This window comes from Pelophylax lessonae (assembly GCF_965119305.1).
Source record: "Pelophylax lessonae genome assembly, chromosome: 11".
Lineage (NCBI taxonomy): Eukaryota > Metazoa > Chordata > Amphibia > Anura > Ranidae > Pelophylax > Pelophylax lessonae.
The window spans coordinates 92,419,125-92,438,858 of NC_138778.1; the positions used below are offsets into that span (position 1 = coordinate 92,419,125).

The 19,734-nt window shown below is 45.5% G+C and overlaps 1 protein-coding gene across 1 annotated transcript in view; it reads left to right on the forward strand.

Annotated features, from left to right (window-relative positions):
• The window catches only part of IFI35 (interferon induced protein 35), a 129,585-nt gene that overhangs the window by 80,798 nt on the left and 29,053 nt on the right, over positions 1-19,734 (forward strand). The gene's annotated exons all lie outside the window — the stretch shown is intronic.

Consider the following 19,734-nt stretch of genomic DNA (forward strand, 5'->3'; position numbering starts at 1 on the left):
GGCACTGTTCCAATCGGTACGACGCTGACTTTGCAGCGCCGCACCGATTTGCAAAAGTAGTTCCTGCACTACTTTTGCTAATTTTGGGTGCAACTTCAATAGACATCTGTGCACAGATGTCTTTCAAGTCGCCCCTTTGAAATCGTGCGATTTCAGGTGATTTTGCATGATTTCAAAGCCGTGCTCAGTGTGAATGAGGGCTAAAGGAAATTCCCAGCCAGTCTGTCTGTCTGGTCTTGGTACAGTGCAGAGTTCAGATCATTGAAGATAAAGTCCAATCAGATGTTGAGAAGTCACTGGCCCTCTTAACGTGACTCTCAGTAATCTTTAGTAGTTCAGATGGTAAAATTAGCGATTTAAGCTTCTGGTACAGCCATACTTTTCTGTTCCTGAGGGAGGATGTTGCAAAGCTAACGCCACTCAATCAGAGGATTTCAGGGGTGTGTTGTAGGTTTGCGGGAGTTATTTATTTTGCCCACCCGACACACACTTAGGCCCCTTTCACACGATCAGATCGATCAGGTCCGCCTGTCCATTTTTCAGGTGGCCCTGATCGGGCCATCCATTCTCCTCTATGGGCAGCTGGATGTCAGTGGACATGTGTCTGCTGATACCCGCCTGGCATCCGATCCGACAAGATCCGCTAAAAACAGACAGATTGGCAATGCATTTACTATCTGTCCAGTGGGTCAGATTGAATGGGATTGAATGAAAATGGACAGGCTGTCTGTTTCTTTTAATACAATCTCCCCATAGAGAAGAGCAGGACTCTGACAGATCCGTATCTTCACAGAGAGCGGAGACAGAGCTGTCATCTGCCTGCTCAGCGGGGATCAATGGAGCAATCCCCGCTGAGCTAGCAGAGTCCTTCCAAACGGATCCGCACCATGTGAAAGGGGCCTAAAAGGTATTGTAAAGGTAGAGGTTTTTTTTTATCCTGATGCATTCTATGCATTAAGATAAAAAAACCTTCTGTGTGCAGCAGCCCCCCTCAGCCCCCCTAATACTTACCTAAGCCCATCTCTATCCAGCGATATTGCATGAGTTTCTCAGCTGCCCGGGACTTCCCTCATTGGCTGAGACAGCAGCGCAGCGCGATTGGCTCTTGCTGCTGTCAATCAAGATCGGTCAGCCAATCAGGAGAATGAGGGGGCGGGACTGGGTCACCGCTCCGTGTCTGAATGGACACAGGGAGCTGTGACTTGGCTCAGGTGCCTCCATAGGAAGCTGCTTGCTGTGGGGGCACTCAACAGGAGGGAGGGGCCAGGAGCACAGAAGAGGGACCAGAGAAGAGGAGGATCTGGGCTGCTCTGTGCAAAACCAACTGTGCAGAGCAGTTAAGTATAACATGTTTGTTGTTTAAAAAAGAAAAAAAAAAACAAGACTTTAAAATCACTTTAATGCTGACTATACTGGGTACATTTCTATTTCTATATGACAAGGTTTACAATCCAAACGTTAGTATATTACTTAACAGATGAAAAATTTGCTATAGATCTGATGTTTATTTCTCCTAGAAGTTTGAATGTATCCTATTAGCCTTCTGGACCTAGTTTGGTGTCCAACTAAATGGTATCTTCTTTATTAGAGATGGCCTTGCGGTTCGCCCGGCGGTTGGTTCGCGGCGAACTTTGCTCGTTTGATGTCTGCTGATCATGCGAACATATGGCGATGTTCGTGGCCGCCATTTTCATTTTCATTGTAAAGAACTTTGACCCATGACCCATCCATCAGGTGGTACAGGACAGCAAATTGAGACATTTCAGCACATAGACATACCCCCTACCTTATAAATAGACCTTACCTGGCTGCCATTTGATTTTACATACTGCCTTTTGTCAGTGTAGGGAGAGGTTTGCTGTGTGGAGCAGGGACAGATTGTCAGTGACACAAATCGCTCGGTAATAGGCCCACAAAAGTCCTTTTAAGAACTGGTATAGGTGTACTGTCTATATTCTGTCTTTTGTCAGTGTAGGGCGAGGTTTGCTGTGGGGAGCAGGGAAAGACTGTCAGTGACACAGATCGCTTGGTAATAAGTCCACAAAAGTCCTTTTAAGGACTGGTATAGGTGTACTGTCTATATTCTGTCTTTTGTCAGTGTAGGGCGAGGTTTGCTGTGGGGAGCAGGGAAAGACTGTCAGTGACACAGATCGCTTGGTAATAAGTCCACAAAAGTCCTTTTAAGGACTGGTATAGGTGTACTGTCTATATTCTGTCTTTTGTCAGTGTAGGGCGAGGTTTGCTGTGGGGAGCAGGGACAGACTGTCAGTGTCGGTTCACACTGATGTGATGCAGGAACACTGCGAATATATCTGTGTGTTCCCGCATCGCATCCACAGCACAGGCAGTTCACACTGCCATATGCGATATGCTGGGGGTGTCAATTCAGAGTTAACGACACCCCCAGCTCAGGTCGCATATCGCAGTGCGATCTGACAGTTCACACAGAATCGGATTGCACTGGTGTGAACCACCATGCGATCCGATTCTGCTGCGGACCAAAAAAGGGTCCTGTGCGTGTTCACAGCTGTATGGCTGAATTTGCACCACACAGACATCGCATGTAATTTTAGGAGCAGTGCGCTCCGAATTACATGCGATCTCTGTGATCGCATCAGTGTGAACCAGCACTAAGTGACTAAGTGATCTCATCAAATGGCTGCAGAAGTCTGCATGCACCGCGCATGAGCAGCCACTGGCGCGGTGAAAAAAACCCAAGCTCCCCAGAACCTGTCCTGCCGCAGAGTTCGTACAGGTAGTCGTTAACTGCGCGTTTCTGCTGGAGCAGCCTATCAAGCATATACAAGTTTGAGTTCCATCGCGTCGGGCAGTCACAAATAAGACGTCTGACGGGCAGGTTGTGTCGCCGCTGAATGTCAGCAAGGCGAGACATGGCTGTGTAAGATCTTCTGAAATGAGCCAAGTTCAGGACGTGTGCCATGCATGGCACGTGTGTAATTTTGCCCTGTTTCAGCGCGCTCAACAGATTGGCACCGTTGTCGCACACCACTTTACCAACTGTCAAATTGAGCGGTGTTACCCACTGATCTGCCTGTGAACGCAAAGCTGAAAGGAGTGCAGGACCAGTGTGGCTCTTGGCTTCCAGGCACAACAGACGCAGTACAGCATGGCAATGTCTCACTTGGCATGCTGAATAGGTTCTGGGGATCTTGGGCGGCGCAGCGGAAGAGACGGTAGCAGCGAAAAAGGAGGAGTCAGCCGAGGAGGAGAGGGATGATAGAGTAGGAGGAGGAGAAGAAGAGGCAGGCCTACATGCAATCTGTGGTGGTAAAACCAAATCTACACGGGTGCCACGGGTTACATGCTTGACGGCTGTCAGAAGGTTCACCCAGTGGGCAATAAAAGTTATATCCCTGACCGTGTTTGCTAGACCACGTGTCTGTGGTCAGATGTATCTTGGCACCGGCACTGTGTGCCAGAGATACATTCACTTGCCGCTGAACATGGCCATATAGCTCTGGGATGCTCTTCTGCGAGAAATATTTCCTTCCTAGGACCTTCCATAGTGGTGTTCCAATAGCCACAAATTTTTGAAAGGCCTCCGAGTCCACCAGTTTATATGGCAGTATTTGGCGGGCTATCAGTTCTGACAAGCCCGCGGTCAACCGTGGGGCAAGAGGGTTATCCGGCGTCATCATTTTTTACTTTCGAACATTTGGGCCACAGAAGCCTGCCTTTTTCTAGAAAAACATGAGGATGGCATGATGGAAGGTGGAGTGGAGGACAATTTTGAGGAGAGAGGAGAAGGAGAGGAGAGAGGAGAATAGAGGCTGGACGGTGAAAGCCTGGAGTGTGGCTTTGTGGGTTCTAACGGCGTGGCTCCCACTGGGCTCGGTGATGGGAGTCCAAATGCCTTCTTAGGCCCCTTTCACACAGGCGGACCGTTCAGATCCGCCTGTCCGTTTTTTTTGGCGGATCTGAACGGTCCCCCCCATGCATGTCTATGGGGCATCGGATGTCAGCGGAAACATGTCCACTGACATCCGATCCGATCCGTCAAATCTGGACGGATGGAAACCCAATTTTCCATCCATCCAGCGAATCGTCCCTAGGTGAGTGTTGGGCTTATCGCGACTTACGCGTTGACTGCAAAGGCTCCAGCATCAGGGAACGCATAGACCGACAGATGTCCAACTACATCGGGTTAACGGCCGATGTGGACGCTCTGAGAAGTGATGAACCCCTGGACTACTGGGTGGGCATGCTTGACCTCAGGCCAGAGCTTGCACAATTTGCAATGGAACTGTTGGCTTGATCCTCGTCCAGTCCGAAAGGACGTTCAGCGCAGCAGGGGGGATCATGACCGATAAGCTCACTCGCCTAGCTCGTGACAGTGTTGGCTACCTCACATTTCTAAAAATGAATGAGGCATGGATCTCGGAGGAATTCAACACATGTGACCAGTAGACCATGTTTGATTCAAATTCCTCATGACAGGCCACAAATATCCGCCACCACCCATAACAATTCATGGTCCCTGTCTTAGGTAAATACAGCGGCAAAAAAGGCCTTTTATGTCCGTTGAATGCCTAATTGCTACAGTCTGTCCCAGCTCCACACAGCAACCTCTCCCTACACTGACAAAAGACTTTTGTGGACCTATTAGCTAGCGACTTGTGTCACTATACAGTCTGTCCCTGCTCCACATAGCAACCTCCAGCCACAGAATACAACACCTAATTTTTGGGGCCTGTACTGGCCGACACTTACTTCTGTATCCTGTGAATGCCTAATGTACCTCCAGCCACAGAATACAAAGTTCTTTGCTGTCAGGTGAACGCATGTTGGCTAATTTTTGGGGCCTGTACTGGCCGACATTTACTTCTGTATCCTGTGTATGCCTAATATACCTCCAGCCACAGAATACAAAGTTCTTTGCTGTCAGTTGAATGCCTGTGGGCTAATTTTTGGGGTCTGTACTGGCCGACACTTACTTCTGTATCCTGTGAATGCCTAATGTACCTCCAGCCACAGAATACAAAGTTCTTTGCTGTCAGGTGAATGCCTGTGGGCTAATTTTTGGGACCTGTACTGGCCGACACTTACTTCTGTATCCTGTGAATGCCTAATGTACCTCCACCCACAGAATACAAAGTTCTTTGCTGTCAGGTGAACGCCTGTGGGCTAATTTTTGGGGCCTGTAATGGTCGACACTTCTGTATCCTGTGAATGCCTAATGTACCTCCAGCCACAGAATACAAAGTTCTTTGCTGTCAGGTGAACTCCTGTTGGCTAATTTTTGGGGCCTGTACTGGCCGACACTTACTTCTTTATCCTGTGAATGCCTAATTTTTCAGACTGGAATTGAAAATCAATGGGTCTATAAACGTTCTGCTAAATTGTGGAACGGATGCGTGAATGGACCCTAAATGTATTTGACATGTATTTACCGGCTGCTGTCAGTTTTGGCTGATTTAGAAAAAAAATAAATAAATTTTTTGGCTGAAAAAAAAAAAAAGAATTTTATGGCAACTTTTCCAATAGCAATACTTCTGGTATGTCAGTGTCCATCTTGTCGGACTATGTGTGCACAGCTAGTAAGTATTTTGTGGCTGCAAATATGACCTGGAGGTTTTCCATGTTCGCCTGCCATTAAAGTCAATGGGGCCCGCTGCGAACTTGCGATTCACGAACAATAGAGAAAGTTTGCGGATCGCGTTCGCGAACCGCCCCGTCCAATGTTAGTCCATCACTATTCTTTATTGCTGTAACCACTTTTTAGGAAGGTCCTTCCAGTACAGTAGGAGTTATAGGATATGAATAGAAGCTGAGAGTTAGAGATTTGTGAAAGTTCAGATATAGGTGATTATTTCAGACTTAAAGAAGTGTATTCCTTAAACTGCTCTCCAGGCTATTTATGACTTGACCATTTACAACAGGACCTTATTAAAGTTCTTTGAATACCCAGGCTAGTTGAGGTGTATGAGATCTACCCCGTCATCCTAGTTAGAACTGTGTTTTGTCAAATATGTCCACTTCCATGATAGCCATGAGGGTAGCACCGTGTTTGAGTTTTGTCAGACTTCACTATTTTGACTCTGCTCAGCGCCTTCTGTTAAACTGCTCAACCACTTCCATTCTCAGATCTCTACAACATAAAGGCTTATCATTGTCTAGTCCAGAGGGCTCTTAGCGATAATTCAGGAAGTGTGCAGAGGATGCAGGGCAGCTCTGAATTTCTGATAAAAGCAATAGATTTTTTTTTTGCACTTATTTAATAGATTTAATAAAATGTTTCCAACTTTTAGCATGCCAAAAAGGAAAATTCTTTGTTAGGGTTTACATACACTTTAAAGTGATTGTAAAGTCCATTTTTTTTTTTTAAATAACAAACATGTTATGTTTACCTGCTCTATGCAGATGGTTTTGCACAGGGCAGCCCTGATCCTCCTCTTCTCTGGTCCCTCTTTGGCTCTCCTCGCCCCTCCCTCTTGTTGACTGCCCTCCACAGCAAGCAGCTTGCCATGGGGGCACCTGAGCCGAGTCACAGCTCCCTGTGTCCATTCAGACATGGAGCAGTGGCCCAGACCCCGGCCCTGCCCCCTCTCTCTCCTGTTTGGCTGAATAATTTTGATTGACAGCAGCGGCAACCAATCACGCCACGCTGCCATCTCAGCCAATAAGGAGGGGATTCCCAGGCAGCTTAGACACTCCTGCAACATCGCTGGATAAAGATGGACTCAGGAAAGTATTAGGGGGGCTGAGGGGAGCTGCTGCACACAGAAGGTTTTTTTATTAAATTGTTTTTTAACTCTGGCCTCTTGTTGGAAACAGATACCTTGGTTGTAAGGCTTATGGGCATTCCACAGAACATTGGGGTCAGAAACAGATTGTGCGTTGGTGGAGAAAAATCTCCCGCAGATGCTGAGAAAGCGCTTTGTTGGTACCCTAAAATAGAAAATAATGATGTTACGCTGAATAAATAGATTCCAAACACATCATGCTTTAAAATTCTGCATGCCCGTAAAATGGCGACAAACATTACATTAAATTATTCATAGGTGACGCTTTAAAAGCCTTTACAGGTTACCAGTTTAGCGTTACAAGGAGATAAAGCAGTATTGCGCTCACTCTGACATTCCCGGTGATACCTTACATATGTGGTGCGATATCTATTTACAAATGTGCGTGGGGGCACTTTAAAAACATTTTATTTTATCATAGTATGTTATCATTTATTTAGTTAATTTTTTTTTTACACTGTACCCTTACATTTTTTTATCAACTTTATTACTATCACATGGGATAAACAACATCCCTTGTGATATCATGGGTTGTGACAGGTCCTCTTTATGGGGAGATTTAGGGTCTTTTACCCTCCTCTGCAACTCCAAAGCAGCTGATAAAACTGAGATTGGTTTGATCGGCTGCTTAACAAGCTTGTAAACAAACGGAAATCAGAAATGTTTACATCACAGAGGGGGAGGAACAATGGAAGTCAGTGGAGGAACTACCAGGGTTGCAGCTGTTGCACTTGCGATGGGGCCCTGGAGTTCCACCACTGTAGGGGGGCCCGCCGCCACCGGGGAGATAGTACACTGGTCATTCGTGCACTCTCACAGGCACACAGTCCCCACCCATCCTCTCCACCTGCACTCACGGGCACTCACAGGCACACAGGCCCTGCCCATCCTCTCCGTTCACATTTACAGGCACTCACAGGCACACAGCCCCCGCCCATCCTCTCTGCCTTCACTCACGGGTACTCTCAGGCTCACGGGTCCTTCCTCTCTGCCGCCCATTGAGTTCAGTAGGGTAGGGTGGTGCCATGTCGGGATTTGGGAGACTGAAAGAGAAAATCAGCAGACCTGGGCCGGGCCAGTAGAGTGAAAGGGAAGGAGCTCTCGACCGAGTGAGGAGACCCCATGTCGGGATAGGAGTTACTGGAGACACAGAAAGAAATGCGAAAACACTGAGACCTAGCAAGGAGGGGGAACCGAGTGATCTGCAAGTGACACTGATCCCACCCCTCAATATCAGCACTGCCAATAAACCCATCCCTCCCACACCACCACCACTGCTGCCACTGATCCCCACACCACCACCACTGTTGCCACTGATCCCATCCCCCCCACATCACCACCACTGCTGCCACTGATCCCATCCCCCCCACACCACCACCACTGCTGATACTGATCCCACCCCCCCCCCCACACCACCACTGCTGCTCCTCATCACCCCCCATACCACCACCACTGCTGCCACTTATCCCCCCCATACCACCACCACCACTGCTGCCACTGATCCCCCCCCACACCAGCACCACTGCTGCCACTGATCCCCCCCATGCCACGACCACTGCTGCCACTGATCCCCCCCCCACACCACCATCACTTTTGCCACTGATCCCACCCCCGCCCCACCACCACTGCTGCCACTGATCCCACCCCCACCCCACCACCACTGCTGCCACTGATCCCATCCCCCAACCACCATGGTTTCTTGCATCGGGGCCCTGAAAGGTCTAGTTACGCCTTTGATGGAAGTACCTCTAACTCTGTCTAGTGCACCCAATGCAACTGGTCGTAGCGGTCCCAGGCTCCCAGGTGGAATGGGAAAGACAAGGAAAGGGAGTGGGCAGCACTGTATAGCTTCTTGGATCAGATAGAGAAACTTTATAAGCAGTTACAGCAGTATTTTCCGTTTTGGATAAAGGTTTTACATAAATAAATAAAGAGGCCCTGGGCAGCACAATTTACTGGAGGAAGGGGGTGCAAGTGAAGTGCCGGCAGTGTGGTCCTAAAACCTGGCTGGATACTTACACTGTGGCTGTACACACCGGCCGCGCTACAATGCTGCAGAGCCAGTCAGAGCTGCAACGATGTGCTGAGTGCACTCCTGCTCCCGACGCAAGCCTAGGACCAGCCCTTAGGTGTGATGGTGTGACCTAGGTGTGATAGGTGGTTATTTAATTGCACCAGTGTCATTTCTGTAATATGCAGCATGAGGGGGTTAATGTGTATTGCCACTGGTCACTGATGCATCAGTGACCAGTGACAGTTAATTAACCCCTTTGTGCTGCATTAGTGGCACCAGTGCTGCAGCATTAAGGGGTTAACACGGACACTGGTTCAACTAATGCAGCCCAAAGGGGTTAATTAACTGCCACTGGTCACTACTGCATCAGTAACCATTGGCAGTACATTAACCCCCTTCATGCTGCATATTACAAATATCATTGGTAATTACCACTTGCAGACCCTCGGCAGTACATACACTGTGATGGGGTGGCAGCTACAGGCACCGCGATGTACCCTTACGTTGCTGCCTGTTTCAGGGTTTCGGGCGCATGCCCTTGCCCGCCTACTCCCCTGTGATTTGACATATGAATCATTGACCTACTGGCTGGCTGTGTCAATTTATAGCCCAGAGCCCTGTGTTGACAATCAACACAGGGCTCTGTACAGAGGAACTTTTTTTTCTTTTTTCTGCAAAGCAGGGAAAATAAACAAATCAATCTATGGTAAAAATCAGCACACTGTACATACATTACATATTGTTAGGCACACAGAAATGTTAACCCCTTCCCAGACAATGTCATTAGTACAGTGACAGTGCATATTATTCAGTGATCATACAGTGATTACTGTATAAGTGTCACTGGTGATGTCAGTGGCAGTTAGTCAGTTCCCACAAAGTGTCAGTCAGTGCCACAATCACAGGCCCACTCTAAGTCACTCTTTCTATACACCTGGCAGTTTGCCATCTTCACCCTTGACACCGGATGACCTTGTACCAGGATACAAGACATATATATACACATACGGTGGTGAATGTTCTTTTTCAAAAGTAAAAAGCTGACGTTATTGTTGAATTACATTACCCTACAAAGAGTCAGATGTGTATACCAAAATATTGTCCCCCAGGAATAATTTAACCTCATGCCAAAAAGCACTGCACATTTTTGCTTAGGCATATGTAAATATTTTATATAGAAAATCCTGAAATAACCCTCTGCACACTGCTATATACCCTTACATATTTATAGAAAACATTTGCAACAGTTAGGATTTTTTGTTTGCATATATTACATATATGTTTAAGCTGGCCAACTGCATTAAAGTGATCCCTCTCTGGCCAGCCCCTACTCTACTGTGCAAAATGTCAATACTTGCTTATAGCATACTTTAATGGACATGGTGGCGTAGATTTAACCACTTAAGCCCCGGAAGATTTTACCCCCTTCCTGACCAGGCCCTATTTTGCGATTCGGCACTGCGTGACTATAACGGACAATTGCGCGGTCATGCAACGCTGTACCTAAACGAATTTGACGTCCTTTTTATCCCACAAACAGAGCTTTCTTTTGGTGGTATTTGATCACCTGTGCGATTTTTTTGATCATGCGCTATGAACAAAAAAAAGAGCGTCAATTTTGCAAAAATAACAATATTTTTCACATTTTTTATATGAAATTCCCCCCAAAAAATTAAAAAATCAAACTTTTTTAACATTTTAGGCCAATTTGTTTTATGCTACATATGTTTGGTAAAAAAAAAATTGCAAAAAGCGTATTTTGATTGGTTTGCGCAAAAGTTATTGCGTTTACTAACTAAGGGAAAGATTTTTGTCATTTTTGTTGTTTTTTTTGCGGGACTGCGACATTGCGGCTGACAGATCGGACCCTTGACTGACATTTTTGACACTTTTGGGGTTACCAGTGACATTACTGCAGTAATCAGTGCTATACATATGCACTGTTACTGTAAAAATGACACTGGCAGTGAAGGAGTTAACTTTATTGGAGAGGGAGGGGTTAAGTGTGTCCCTAGGGGCGTGTTTCTAACTTTGATTGGCTGTGGCTACTAGTGCAAGAACAGAGATCAATGGTCCTACATAGTAAAACCGTGTGATCTCCATTCTTGCACAGGGAAGAATGGCAGGCGGCTTTGTTTACATTAGCTGCCTGCCTTTCTTCCGGTTTAACGGAGGATCGCGAGTGCCCGGCGGACATCGGGTATGCCGGGCACACGCGCGGGGGGGTCCGTGACCGTGCGGGAGCGCACCTCCAGCGGCGCGCGCTCGCTCCCTAGAGCCTCACAGGCTAGCGACGTAGCCCTACGTCGCTTTGCCTGTGAGGGGCTGACCGCAGCAGTAAATAGTCGTGCGGCGGTCGGCAAGCAGTTAAAGAGTAACTCCACTTTTGTTGAGAAAAAAAAACATTCCCTTTTGGGTGATCAATGTACATTACAAGGATTTTAACAAACGTTGTTATTCTGAAGATATAGTTGTTTGTTTGTCTGTGTCCATGTGTGTGAGTGAACCTGTATGGGAGTGGTTTTATAATTATCCATCAGCTACTGCACCTGCAGGGCTCTAATGAGGAAATTGGCAAGGCCTGCATCCCTTTAGACAAGATTTCCCTTTGGGAACATCTTGCCAAAATTAAATTTTTGTCTCCGGAGATGCCAAAAATATGACTTAGTGCAGACATCTAGGAAAATCAGTATGCCGATCACTCAAGCAGGAAATGACATTTTCAGGGGGTGTTCTGTACACCATCTGTGTACAGAAAACCTCCAGGTAGCCATATTGCATTGCATTTTACAGAAAACCCATGCAGGCACAGGGAGAACATGCAAACTCAAGGCAGGTAGTATAGTGGTTGGGTTTCGAACCAGCGACTCTTTTGCTGCTGGTAAAAGTGCTAAATAATCACAATGAAACCCAGAGATTTATAAAAAGCACATTGTAAACTGGTCAATGATACAATCCAGGCACAGATAATTAAAGTGGTATTAAACTCGAAACGAAAAATGTTATATATTGCAGCCAGTGTTAATTTTGGCAGCAAATTTCAATTTAGTTTTAGTTTTAGTCTTAGGACTAAAATGGCATTTTAGTTTTAGTCCTATTTTAGTCTTCTGCAAGTGTTTTAGTTTTAGTCGTATTTAGTCGACTAAAACTCCAGTATATTTTAGTCGACTAAAACTCATTTTAGTCATCTATAATCAAATGGGTGTAGTTCAATTGTAATTTGTAATGCATTATTTAAGCATTTCTCTACAATTTCCAAACTCATTATATACTACTGCTGGTCCTGGAGTGAAAAATCGAATATGTTATTATTTATGCTTTGAGCATGCACCAGTGTTAATTTTTGGCAGCAAATTTCGATTTAGTTTTAGTTATAGTCTTTTGACTAAAATGCCATTTTAGTTTTAGTCGAATTTTAGTCTTAAGACTAAAATGCCATTTTAGTTTTAGTCGTATTTTAGTCATCTGAATTGTGTTAGTCGACGAAAACATTTTAGTCGGTTTTAGTTGACGAAATTAACACTGATTGCAGCTTACCAATCAGTAGATGTGGTGGCTGCAGTAGCTTTCTTTTTAAGGCTTTTTTCCCTCTGTTTTCACCTGGTGATCTGGCCAATACCACACCTCCTGTATTAGAGTGCCAACACTCTGGATGAAGGAGCACATTTGTACAGCAGCATTGTCAATCGGGGTGGGGGGGATGTTGGTTTTACTAGCAAATTTAAATAAATAACAAATTGAAATCAAACTCAGGCTAATACTTTATAAGCAGTTACGGCAGTATTTTCCATTTTGGATAAAGGTTTTACATAAATAATTAAAAGCTGATCATTGTATGCACCCCTGTAAGTGTTAAATGTTTTTTCTCATTCTTGTAACTATTACATTTGCGGGAGAGCTTGTTCTTTTGAAAAACAGGCTTACTGGCTGGATCACAAGGTGAAAATAAGGGAAAAAAGTCTAAATAGAAAACGAATGCAGCCAGCGCATATCATTGGTAAACTGCAGTATAATAAATGTTTACTTTTGGGTATATTATTGCTTTAAATCCATTAGGCAGACATCTCCCAAGCCTACAAGCTATTAGCAGAGGTTTTATGGTATGTTGTAAATATTTTAGCAAGCAGTGAACAGCCAGCCCCATGGGACCACAGGCGTCAGGCCAAAAAAACCCTGCAAACATGCACAAATAAACACGCCACACACAGCAATCTGGATCAAAATAGGCCGCGGCCTGGTCTATTGGTTTAATTAAAACATTTTTTATTATCATCAAACTTTATTAAACTTAAATATCTTCCACATCAAACTTATCCATAAATCACCAACACTCAACCCAGCCACTATGCCTCGGTTCACATTAGTGCGATCACAGAGATCGCATTTAATTCGGAGCGCACTGCTCCTAAATTACATGCGATCTCATGTGCGGTGCAAATTTATGGCTGAATTCACACCGCATCCGCACTAAACTCGCACATGAGGCTTTTTTTATCCGCAGTAGAATCGGATCGCATAGTGGTTCACACTAGTGCGATCCGATCCTGTGCGAACTTGCAGATTGCACTGCGATTTGCGATCGCAACTGGGGGTGTCGTTAACTTTTAATTGACACCCCCTGCGTATCGCACATGGCAGTGTGAACTGCCAGGGGTGCGGATTGGATGCGGGATCACGCTGCATATTCGCAGCGTTCCCTCATTGCACAAATGTGAACCGGCACTAAGACTCGGGCTGATCCAGCATTTCGTTTAAACATATGGGATGGCAGGCAGTAATTAACTTTACAATAAATGTTAAAAAAATTTAAGGACACGATAAAGACACCAGACATTGGGTTGGAGTAAAAATAGGCCACAGCCGTTTATTATTGGTTTACCAAATTAATAAATAAACAACTTTAATAATAAAAGCCACGATAAGGCTACGTTCACATGTCAGCGTAGCGATCGCAGGCAGAATCACCGCGATTCTGCCCGCTATCCGGAAATCATTGAAAATCGCGGGACAACTGTGCGTTGCCTGTGATTTGCAAGAGCACACCAAATGCTGTGCGATGTTGCCTCGATTTCTGCCTGCCGAATCGCGGTAACATCGCGCAAAAAAAATCGCCGGACGCATGACGCACAAAAAAGGTTCAAGAGCTTCTTTGGGGCGCAATGCATCCCGCATTTTCTTTTTGCGCGATGTTACCGCAATTCGGCTGGCGGAAATCGCGGCAACATCGCACATCATTTGGGGTGCCATTGCAAATCACGGGCAACGCACAGGTGTCCCGCGATTTTCAATGATTTCTGGATCGCGGGCAGAATCGCGGTGATTCTGCCCACGATCGCCACGCTGACATGTGAATGTAGCCTAACTCAAAGCAACCTAGCCACTACGGCTAAGCCCCCGTTCACACTAAGGCGACCTGTGAGGCGACCTGGTCGCCTCACAGGTCGCCGTAGCTCGCCTCCCATAGGGAAGCTGCGGACCCGTTCTAATCGGAGCGACACAAGTCGCTCCGACTTAGAAAAAGGATCCGGAGCTTCTTTGGGGCGACCAGGAGGCGACCGCCATAGACTTCAATGTTATGAAGTCCGTGGCGGCCGCTCCGAGGTCGCGGCGCGCTATTCGCACCGCGACCTCGGAGGTCGCGGTGCAAAGTAGCGTCGCTCGTATGTGAACGGGCACTCAGGCTGTACCAATAACAACTTAATCAAAATATTTTTTCCAACAATAACAAATAATAAACCACTACTACATATCAACATCGGCCCCCCTATGCCAAAGCAATAGGTGACATAACCACATAATAATTTGGCCGCGACAACAAGGGGAGGGAGGGGAACACCACAGCTCAGTTTTGGGGCGAATTCAATCTCAAGGCAAAAAGCCCCTTAAATACCCTAAAAAGGGGTTCTTGGTGGGCTATTTGAGTGGGATAATCGAGCAGGAAAGGCAGCTTGATCTCTAGGACAAGGTCAGATTACCACTTTTCCCTGGATATAGGGGTTTTGAGCAGGAGATTTTAGAGGGAATTAGGCCAGTTAATCACTTTTCCCTGGATACAAGGGTTTTTGAGCGGGAGATTTGAGCGGGAAGGGGAAGGCAGATGACCCTTAGTATCTAAGGTCAACTAACCTTTACCTCAGCCTCCAATATTTAATACCAAGGGCTATAAATTATAAGACTTCTTCCTACCGCCAAACCATAAGAAAAGGGGGGCCATACTGCACCCCTTTTCTTTTATTCTCACATGTCCCCTTTGATTATATTTTCAAAACCAAATGGACCCACCACGTAAACAGGGTGGGAGGATTGGGAGGGGAATTTCCAGCGATGAATCCTTTGAGGTAACTGGCAAAAATCCTGTCAGGGAGGCTGCTTAAATAAGCCCCCCAAAGCTATTCCAGAAGGTTCTGAGGTCAAGTGACTCTAACTAACCAACCCACACTCGACCTTTCTAACCTTCCAGAACCTTCAATGTCATGTGACGCCAATTGACCTATAAGAATACGACCCATTCAAATCACCTCAGAAAATAGTTGAAGCGCTGACGCTACGGCCCCATGAAGTAAAGGGGGGCCTAATAAGGCTCCTCCCTTTCCCCCCACATTTCTGGCTGTTGATGTCTCACCGCAGAGACAACATCTGCTGTTATCTCCTGCTATCATTAAATTATGTAAATAATGATCATCCACTCAATCGTAGAAGAGGATTACAATTATTTTATTACCCCTAAGTACCCCTATATTGCAAGGTGAAGAGGGCTAATGGGGCATGGGTTGCTGTTAGTAATCGCAGAGCCCTGTACAACCTCCCTGGCAGGGCCCCTCCCTGAATATATCAAGACAATATTTTCACTAAAATTAGCAAACACAAACATAAAGGTGAAAGGGGGGCACACGGGGAGGGGGGGGGAGCAGAAGCAGGCAGAACAGGGAGGGGGATCGGTGTCGGAGAAGCAATTACAGGAATGATGTCCTGTGTCTGTGTCTCTCCCTACAGCAGCTGAAAGCCGGCAGGAGGGGGAGCAATTGGCTTTCAGCTGTTGCAGAGAGCCGCACAGGGCTTCTTTCTGTAATTCCCAGTGCTGTTGGGGCCGTCCTGTGTCCCTGGGCCCCCTACAGGAGGACTGGTGGTCCCCCTCCTATCAGCGGCCCTGCCTGTACCCCTGAGCCTGTACTGGGCTCCACCAATCCAGCTGTGCAGGTTACCTCTCTCCCAGTGACCCATCCCATGGTCGCTATAGGATACAGGAAATTCTCTCTCCCCCCCCCCTCTCCCTCTCTAACCTTCTCATTTGCTCAGTTCTCCTGGGGCCCCTCTACATACTCTTTTGCATGACTCCAGGCTGATTGGCTCCCTTATGCAATGGTGCATACACTGTAGTTCTTAGCAACAACACAATAACTTCCACTGGACAATACTCTGTGTGTTAGACTCATGTATTGCATCTTTCTTTAGCTCAGCCCCCTTGTTGTGTTGCAAGCCCTATTCTTTGTTACGCTGTGCATGAACCCCTTTGAGAGACTTCAGACCAGGCAATTATTAGTTAACGGTAACTTTACTGAAGAAAGACAAACATACAGGAACAGTTCTTGTAATGCAGCTTCACACACACTCCTGTACATAGGTGTTCTAGTTCCCATATGGTAATCATATCTGTATAACAGCAGAGAGTCCATAGAGCCAGAATCCATGTTTGGCATGGATCCACAAAGGCAGTAAGCCTATGAAGCCAATTCCACAACTGTGAGTGTCATTAAATCCACGCCATAAAAAAACTATCAATAAATGTTGTATTACATGCTGTCATGCTCACACTACCATTCTGCAAATAACCTGGTTGATCCTGCTGCTCTCTATCTCCACCTTCTGTTCATGTCATGTCCAGTTCAGCTAGGGATTTTGCAGCTGTGGTAGCAACTCTGCACATGCTTAATTTCCAGTGAGTTTCTATGATGAGAATTTCCTCCCTAGCACATCTGAGCAGCCCATGTAACTATAGAGTCACACATGTGGGTGTATACATAGCGGTAAATGACAGCTAAACACAATGGGGGTGGGATATTACATGTAGATTAATAGAAGCTTCAACTCTCTCCTATTCTAAGACACAGGCTGGAGGGGCACAGCCTGTGACTGGCTTGCAGAAATATGCCCACACCATGTTCATAGTTGCCAACATTTGAAAAAAATTTCCAGGGACACTTTGCAGCACAGCTATCAATTACTTACCACACCCACTTCCCTGAAGCTCCGCCCACTCCGCATAATTAATCTCCGCCTACTTATCAGATTATAGGGTCTACTTCATAAAGAGAGAATTACAGGAAATTGAAAAGGGAATTGAAAACTTAAGGCCAAAGCAGCAGAGTTGGAATAATTCTCCCATTCTACTGCACTACTTCTGCCTAAAGTTTAAAAATTCTCATCACAATTCCCTGCAATTCTAAAGTGTGAAATGTGCTCAGGTGTGACCATACAAAAAATGGAATATGGAAATATAAATAAAGTGCAAGGTGTAAATAAGTACGATTATACTATCTGGTATAATTAGGTTTTATCGTACTTATTTACACCTAACACTTTATTTAGATTTACATATTCCATTTTTTGTATGGTCACACCTGAGCACATTTCACACTTTATTCACCTGTCTTTGAATTCAGCCCTCTGTAGGGTGATAATTTTCATTTACATAAAACAATGTGGCATCCTTTCCTTCCTAACATATTACCCAGTCCATACCAGTATAGATCCTAACACATTACCCAGTCCATTCCATCCTCACACATTACCCAGTCCATACCAGTATAGATCCTAACACATTACCCAGTCCATACCAGTATAGATCCTAACACATTACCCAGTCCATACCATCCTACACATTACCCAGTCCATACCAGTATAGATCCTAACACATTACCCAGTCCATACCAGTATAGATTCTAACACATTACCCAGTCCATACCATCCTACACATTACCCAGTCCATACCAGTATAGATCCTAACACATTACCCAGTCCATACGAGTATAGATTCTAACACATTACCCAGTCCATACCATCCTACACATTACCCAGTCCATACCAGTATAGATCCTAACACATTACCCAGTCCATACCAGTATAGATCCTAACACATTACCCAGTCCATACCAGTATAGATCCTAACACATTACCCAGTCCATACCAGTATAGATCCTAACACATTACCCAGTCCATACCAGTATAGATCCTAACACATTACCCAGTCCATACCAGTATAGATTCTAACACATTACCCAGTCCATACCAGTATAGATCCTAACACATTACCCAGTCCATACCAGTATAGATCCTAACACATTACCCAGTCCATATCATCCTAACACATTACAGAGTCCATACCAGTATAGTCCACACCAGTATAGATCCTAACACATTACCCAGTTAGAACCAGTATAGATCCTAACACATTACCCAGTCCATACCAGTACAGATCCTAACACATTACCCAGTCCATACCATCCTAACACATTACAGAGTCCGTACCAGTATAGATCCTAAGACATTACCTAGTCCATATTATCCTAACACATACCAAGTCCATACCAGTATAGATATCCAGCATGAAATTTTTCCCATTGAGGATTGAGGTCTGTTTTCATTTTTTTGAGCTATATATATATATATATATATATATATATATGCACACACATACACATACACGGATATGTACACACATTTATCTAGAGCTAGAAAACTATATATATGTATCAATTAACAGGTGCATAAATTATATCTATAAAAAAACATTATTAATAGTAGTAATTAATGGAGTGTGAGGCCTCCAGCTTGTCGTAAGGTGCTCTGCCTCCCCCTGCTGGCGGATTTTGAAAAGTGCACCATGCTGACACCCTGCCTTCGGTGACACGTTAAATTTGCGACAGACGGGAAGAGTGAGCAGACACACAGAGAGAGACAACCTGCTGCCAGAACTACAACTCCTAGCTGGGGTGAGAGCGACACTGTGTGGCACAAAATAAAATAAAAAAAAAATAACAAATTTTTTTTTTTTTTAAATGATTTACATTGTCCCTGATTAACAGGGACAATGTAAAATACCCGGGACAGGCTCCTATTTGCCGGGATTGTCCCGGGAAAAATGGCACAGTTGGCAGGTATGCATGTTATTGCCAAAAAAAATAATAAAGATTCAATTTCAAATATATATTTGTATGACAACTTAAAGCATTTTGTTTATTATTTATTTTTACTCTGTAATCCAAAAGCGTTTTTTTTTTTTTTTAACATGTGACCAGCAGCAGAGGACTAGAAGCTCCTCCTGCTTATGTTTCCCTACAGACAGGCAGTGAAAGGTCTGGGTCATGTGACAGCTGTATTCGATTAGGACAGATCGATCTGTCCCGGGTTGCACTTACCTTTTAGAAGAAATACTTACCTTGAAAATGTATTGTCCAGCGCTGCCATCTCAGGTGTGGGCAGCTTGAAGCCAGCGCGATCCTCTTCTGTGTCCTCTTCCGTCTTCTTCGGTCCCACGATGCACTGCACCGGCCCCGCCGTCACTTCCGGTGCCGCAGCGTCATCCCTGCACAGCTTCTGGGCATGCCCAGAAGCTGTTTAGCAAGGTATGACGGCGCCTGCACCGGAACTGACGTCGGGGCCAGTGCAGGAGCATTGATTCCTGGGAGCGATGACGTTCAGCTCCCAGGAATCATTGCAAGCCAGGAAGTGACGACTCGCCGTGGCCGCCGAGGGGAGGAAGAGGAAGTAAGGTGAGTATATTTTCTTCTAAACATGGTAAGTAGGAAAAAAAAAAAAAGGCGATTATCCATTTGTTTTTCAGGTGACCCGGAGCAAGAAGATGGAGGGTAAGTATAATTTTAGGATGGAACTCCGCTTTAAGAGTCCATAGAGTCCTCAGTTTCCCAGCCCCACAGGGATCCCCAACTGCCCACTAAA